Below are 7,500 nucleotides of genomic sequence, written 5' to 3' on the forward strand. Positions count from 1 at the left end.
GAGAGAGGGAGAGAGAGAGGGAGAGGGAGAGAGAGAGGGAGGGAGGGAGAGAGAGAGAGAGAGGGAGGGGGAGAGAGAGAGAGAGAGAGAGAGAGGGAGGGAGAGAAAGGGAGGGAGAAGGAGGGAGGGACAATGTTAACTACCCCCCAACCCCAGGGTATAGTCCGACAGGTTTATTTGGAAGCACTAGCTGTCGGAGCGCTGCTCCTTATCCCGGGAGGTTGTGGAGGGACAGAGTGTACGCCCAGGATTTATACCAACAGTTGGGAGTGTGAGGGAACTGGAATTACACAGTTCGGAAAACCTGGAGTATCTGCAGAGTCTCCCATCTGTGAGAATGACCCGTCTTCGATTCACTTCATTCGTCTGTCAATCACACAACCTTTTATTTTAACAAGTTACATTCTCTGGTTCCCTGTCACAACGAGTGTTCACCCAGACAATGTGCTGGAGGTGTTCGCCCCCACCCCCACCCCCCCACACACCCCCACACACACCCCCACACACACCCACACACAACCCACACACCCACCCCCACCGTCTTCTCTGTCTCTGCTCTAACGTTTACACCAATCGTCATCTTTAAAAATGCATTAACAGAGTCTTACACGGATTCATGCAGGTTTTGAGCAAAGTGCAATGTGACTCTGTATGTCCAAATTCACCCCACAAACTTTTATATGTGGGAGGGTGTGGGTGTGTGTGTGTGTCTGGGCTGGGGGGTTGTGAGTGTGAGAGAGAGTGTATGTGTGTGTGTGTGAGTGGAGAGTGGTCTATGTCTCTCACAGGGTGAGTGTGTGAGTGTGTGCTGAGGCCTGTGTGTGTGGGTGTGTGCTGAGGTGTGTGTGTGTGTGTGTGTGTGTGTGGGTGTGTCTCGGTCTGTGTGTGTGGGTGCAGTCCAGTGGGGGGTCCCCTGTAATGTGAGATGAACCCAAGGTCCAGTTGAGGCCCAAACACCCACACAGAGGCCCCAACACACACACACACACACCCCCATCACACACACAAACACCCCCCACACACACACACCCCACACACACACACCCACCCCACACACACACACCCCATCACACACACACACCCCACACACACACACCCCATCACACACACACACCACACACCCCATCACACACACAAACACCCCCCACACACACACACCCCACACACACACACCCACCCCACACACACACACCACACACCCCACACACACTACACCAACACACACACACACCACACCCCACACCCCACACATACACCCACACCCACACACCCCATCACACACCCCACACACACACCCCACACACACACCCCATCACACACACACCCCACACACACACCCCCCCACACACACACCCCACACACACACACACACCCCACACACACACACACCCCCCACACACACACACACCCCCCCACACACACACACCCCCCACACACACACACACCCCACACACACCACACACACACCCCACACACACACCCCACACACACACCCCCCCACACACACACCCCACACACACACACACACCCCACACACACACACACCCCCCACACACACACACACCCCCCACACACACACACCCCCCACACACACACACACCCCACACACACACACACCCCACACACACACACCCCACACACACCACACACACACCCATCACACACACACCCCACACACACACACCCCACACACACACACCCCCCACACACACACACACACACCCCATCACACACACACCCCACACACACACACCCCACACACACACACCCCACACACACACACACACCCCATCACACCCACACACCCCATCACACCCACACACCCCATCACACACCCACACACCCCACACACACACACACACACCCCCCACACACACACCCCACACACACACACACCCCACACACACACACACACCCCACACACACCACACACACACACCCCATCACACACACACACCACACACACACACCCCATCACACACACACCCCATCACACACACACACCCCATCACACACACACACCACACACACACACCCCATCACACACACACCCCATCACACACACACACCCCATCACACACACACACCCCCCACACACACACCCCACACACACACACACCCCACACACACACACACACCCCACACACACCACACACACACACCCCATCACACACCCCACACACACACACAACACCCCATCACACATACACACCCCACACACACACAGCCCCCACACACACACACACCCCACACACACACACCCCACACACACACACCACACACACACTACACCATCACACACACACACCCCCACACCCCCCATCACACACACACACCCCACACACACACCCCACACACACACACACACCCCCCACACACACCCCCACACACACACTACACCAACACACACACACACCACACACACACCCCACACATACACCCACACCCACACACCCCATCACACACACCACACACACACCCCATCACACACACACCCAACACACACACACCCCCACACACACACACCCCACACACACACACACACCCCACACCCCACACACACACCCCATCACACACACACCCCACACACACACACCCCCACACACACACACCCCACACACACACACACACCCCACACCCCACACACACACACCACACACACACCCCATCACACACCCCACACACACACCCCACACACCACACACACACCCCACACACACACACACACCCCACACACACACACACACCCCACACACACACCCCACACACACACACACCCCACACACACACACACCCCACACACACACACCCCCCCCCCACACACACACCCCACACACACACCCCCCCCACACACACACCCCCCACACACACCCCACACCCCATCACACACACCCCACACACACACCCCACACAAACACACCCCACACACACCCCCCACACACACACACACCACACACACACACACCCCACACACACACACACACCCCACACACTCACACACACCCCACACACACACACACCCCACACACACACACACCCCACACACACACCCCCCACACACACCCCACACCCCATCACACACACCCCACACACACACCCCACACAAACACACCCCACACACACCCCCCACACACACACACCACACACACACACACCCCACACACACACACACACCCCACACACACACACACACCCCACACACACACACACACCCCACACACCACACACACACCCCACACACACACACACACCCCACACACTCACACACACCCCACACACACACACACCCCACACACACACACACCCCACACACACACACACACCCCACACACACACCCCACACCCCATCACACACACCCCACACACACACACACCCCATCACACACACCCCACACACACACACACCCCATCACACCCACACCCAGGGAGGGTGAGGGAGGGGTGTGGGAGGGTGAGGGAGGGGTGTGGGAGGGTGAGGGGGGGTGTGGGAGGGGGTGTGTGGGAGGGTGAGGGAGGGGTGTGGGAGGGTGAGGGGGTGTGTGGGAGGGTGAGGGGGGGGTGTGGGAGGGTGAGGGAGGGGTGTGGGAGGGTGAGGGGGGGTGTGGGAGGGTGAGGGAGGGGTGTGGGAGGGTGAGGGAGGGGTGTGGGAGGGTGAGGGAGGGTGTGGGAGGGTGAGGGGGGGTGTGGGAGGGTGAGGGGGTGTGTGGGAGGGTGAGGGGGTGTGTGGGAGGGGGTGTGTGGGAGGGTGAGGGAGGGGGGTGTGGGAGGGGTGAGGGAGGGGTGTAGGAGGGTGAGGGGGGGTGTGGGAGGGTGAGGGGGGGTGTGGGAGGGTGAGGGGGGGTGTGGGAGGGTGAGGGAGGGGGGGTGTGGGAGGGTGAGGGGGGGTGTGGGAGGGTGAGGGGGGGTGTGGGAGGGTGAGGGGGGGTGTGGGAGGGTGAGGGGTGTGTGGGAGGGTGAGGGGTGTGTGGGAGGGTGAGGGGGGTGTGGGAGGGTGAGGGGGGGGTGTGGGAGGGTGAGGGGTGTGTGGGAGGGTGGGGGGTGTGTGGGAGGGTGAGGGGGGTGTGGGAGGGTGAGGGGTGTGTGGGAGGGTGAGGGGGGTGTGGGAGGGGTGAGGGGTGTGTGGGAGGGTGAGGGGTGTGTGGGAGGGTGAGGGGGGTGTGGGAGGGTGAGGGGGGTGTGGGAGGGTGAGGGGGGGTTGTGGGAGGGGGTGTGAGGGTGAGGGAGGGGGGTGTGGGAGGGTGAGGGAGGGGGGTGTGGGAGGGTGAGGGAGGGGGGTGTGGGAGGGTGAGGGAGGGGGGTGTGGAGAGTGAGGGAGGGGGGTGTGGGAGAGTGAGGGAGGGGGGTGTGGGAGAGTGAGGGAGGGGTGTGTGGGAGAGTGAGGGAGGGGTGTGTGGGAGAGTGAGGGAGGGGGGTGTGTGGGAGGGGGGGTGTGAGGGTGAGGGAGGGGGGTGTGGGAGGGTGAGCGAGGGGGGTGTGGGAGGGTGAGGGAGGGGTGTAGGAGGGTGAGGGAGGGGGTGTGTGGGAGGGGGGTGTGAGGGTGAGGGAGGGGGGTGTGGGAGGGTGAGGGGAGGGGGGTGTGGGAGGGTGAGGGAGGGGGGTGTAGGAGGGTGAGGGAGGGGGGTGTGGGAGGGGGGTGTGGGAGGGTGAGGGGGGTGTGGGAGGGTGAGGGGGGTGTGAGAGAGTAAGGGAGGGGGGTGTGAGAGAGTGAGGGGGGGTGTAGGAGGGTGAGGGAGGGGTGTGTGGGAGAGTGAGGGAGGGGGGTGTGGGAGAGTGAGGGAGGGGGGTGTGGGAGAGTGAGGGAGGGGGGTGTGGGAGGGTGAGGGAGGGGGGTGTGGGAGAGTGAGGGAGGGGGGTGTGGGAGAGTGAGGGAGGGGGGGTGTGGGAGGGTGAGGGAGGGGGGTGTGGGTGGGTGAGGGAGGGGGGTGTGGGAGGGTGAGGGAGGGGGGTGTGGGAGAGTGAGGGAGGGGGGTGTGGGAGAGTGAGGGAGGGGGGTGTGTGGGAGGGGGGTGTGAGGGTGAGGAGGGGGTGTGTGGGAGGGGTGTGGGGGGTGAGGGAGGGGGGTGTGGAGGGTGAGGGAGGGGGGTGTGGGAGAGTGAGGGAGGGGGGGTGTGGGGAGAGTGAGGGAGGGGGGTGTGTGGGAGGGGGGTGTGAGGGTGAGGGAGGGGGGTGTGTGGGAGGGGGTGTGGGGGGTGAGGGAGGGGGGTGTGGGAGGGTGAGGGGGGGTGTGGGAGAGTGAGGGAGGGGGGTGTGGGAGAGTGAGGAGGGGGTGTGGGAGAGTGAGGGAGGGGGGGTGTGGGAGGGTGAGGGAGGGGGGTGTGGGAGGGTGAGGGAGGGGGGTGTGGGAGTGAGGGAGGGGGGGTGTGTGGGAGGGGGGTGTGAGGGTGAGGGAGGGGGGTGTGGGAGGGTGAGGGGGGTGTGAGAGAGTAAGGGAGGGGGGTGTGAGAGAGTGAGGGGGGGTGTGGGAGGGTGAGGGAGGGGGGTGTGGGAGAGTGAGGGAGGGGGGTGTGGGAGGGTGAGGGAGGGGGGGTGTGGGAGGTGTGAGGGGGGGGGTGTGGGAGAGTGAGGGGGGGGTGTGAGAGAGTGAGGGGGGGTGTGGGAGGGTGAGGGAGGGGGGTGTGGGAGAGTGAGGGAGGGGGGTGGGAGGGTGAGGGAGGGGGGTGTGGGAGAGTGAGGGAGGGGGGGTGTGAGAGAGTGAGGGGGGGTGTGGGAGGGTGAGGTAGGGCAGAAGGCTGTGAGTGAGGGAGGAGAGTGAGGGAAGAGGGTGAGAGAAGAGGGTGAGGGAGGGAAGAGGGTGAGGGAGGGAGTGAGTGAGGGAGGGCGTTAGGGAGTGAGGGAAGGAGGAGAGTGAGTGAGGGCAGTAGGGAGTGAGTGAGTGAGGAGGGTGAGGGAGTGAGTGAGGGCGGTAGGGAATGAGTGAGGAGGGGGAGGGTGAGTGAGTGAGGAGGGGGAGGGTGAGTGAGTGAGGAGGGGGAGGGTGAGTGAGTGAGGAGGGGGAGGGTGAGTGAGGGAGGTGGTAGGGAGTGAGTGAGGGTGATAGGGAGTGAGTGAGGGCGGTAGGGAATGAGTGAGTGAGGGCAGTAGGGAGTGCGTGAGTGAGGAGGGTGAGGGAGGGAGGAGAGTAGGGAGGGTGAGGGAGTGAGTGAGAGAGGGCGGTAGGGAGTGAGTGAGTGAGGGCGGTAGGGAAGGAGGGAGGTAGGGAGTGAGGGAGGGCGGTAGGAGTGTGTGAGGGCGGTAGGGAGTGAGGGAGGGTGGGTGAGGGAGGGAGGGGGAGAGGGCGGTAGGGAGTGAAGGAGTTAGGGCGGTAGGGAAGGAGTGAGGGAGGGTGAGGGAGTGAGGGGGAGAGGGCGGTAGGGAGTGAGGGAGGACGGGAGTGAGGGAGTGAGGAGGGCGGTAGGGAGGGAGTGAGTGAGGGAGGGTGAGGGAGTGAGGAGGGCGGTAGGGAGTGAGTGAGGGAGGGTGAGGGGGAGAGGGCGGTAGGGAGGGTGAGGGGGAGAGGGGCGGTAGGGAGGGAGGGAGTGAGTGAGGGCGGTAGGGTGAGTGAGTGAGGGGTGAGTGAGGGAGGGTGAGGGAGTGAGGAGGGCGGTAGGGAGTGAGTGAGGGAGTGAGTGAGGAGGGCGGTAGTGAGTGAGGAGGGCGGTAGGGAGTGAGTGAGGGAGGGAGGGTGAGGGAGTGAGGAGGGCGGTAGTGAGTGAGGAGGGCGGTAGGGAGTGAGGAGGGCGGTAGGGAGTGAGTGAGGGAGTGAGTGAGGAGGGCGGTAGGGAGTAAGTGAGGGAGGGAGGGTGAGGGGAGGGCGGGAGTGAGGAGGGCGGTAGGAGTGAGTGAGGGAGGGGAGGGCGATAGGGAGTGAGTGAGGGAGGGTGAGGGGGAGAGGGTGGTAGGGAGGGAGGGAGTGAGTGAGGGCGGTAGGGAGTGAGTGAGGGAGGGAGGCGGTAGGGAGTGAGTGAGGGAGGGAGGGCGATAGGGAGTGAGTGAGGGAGGGTGAGGGGGAGAGGGCGGTAGGGAGGGAGGCAGTGAGTGAGGGCGGTAGTGAGTGAGGAGGGCGGTAGGGAGTGAGTGAGGGAGTGAGTGAGGAGGGCGGTAGGGAGTGAGTGAGGGAGTGAGTGAGGAGGGCGGTAGGGAGTGAGTGAGGAGGGCGGTAGGGAGTAAGTGAGGGAGGGAGAGTGAGGGAGGGCGGGAGTGAGGAGGGCGGTAGGGAGTGAGTGAGGAGGGCGGTAGGGAGTGAGTGAGGAGGGCGGTAGGGAGTAAGTGAGGGAGGGAGAGTGAGGGAGGGCGGGAGTGAGGAGGGCGGTAGGGAGTGAGGAGGGCAGTAGGGAGTGAGTGAGTGAGTGAGGAGGGCGGTAGGGAGTGAGTGAGTGAGTGAGGAGGGCGGTAGGGAGGGAGGGAGGGCGGTAGGGAGTGAGTGAGGGAGGGTGAGGGAGTGAGGGCGGTAGGGAGTGAGTGAGGTAGGGAATGAGGGAGGGCGGGAGTGAGGGAGTGAGGTAGGGAGTGAGTGAGGTAGGG

The sequence above is a fragment of the Chiloscyllium punctatum genome, unplaced genomic scaffold (assembly GCF_047496795.1).
Source record: "Chiloscyllium punctatum isolate Juve2018m unplaced genomic scaffold, sChiPun1.3 scaffold_545, whole genome shotgun sequence".
NCBI lineage: Eukaryota > Metazoa > Chordata > Chondrichthyes > Orectolobiformes > Hemiscylliidae > Chiloscyllium > Chiloscyllium punctatum.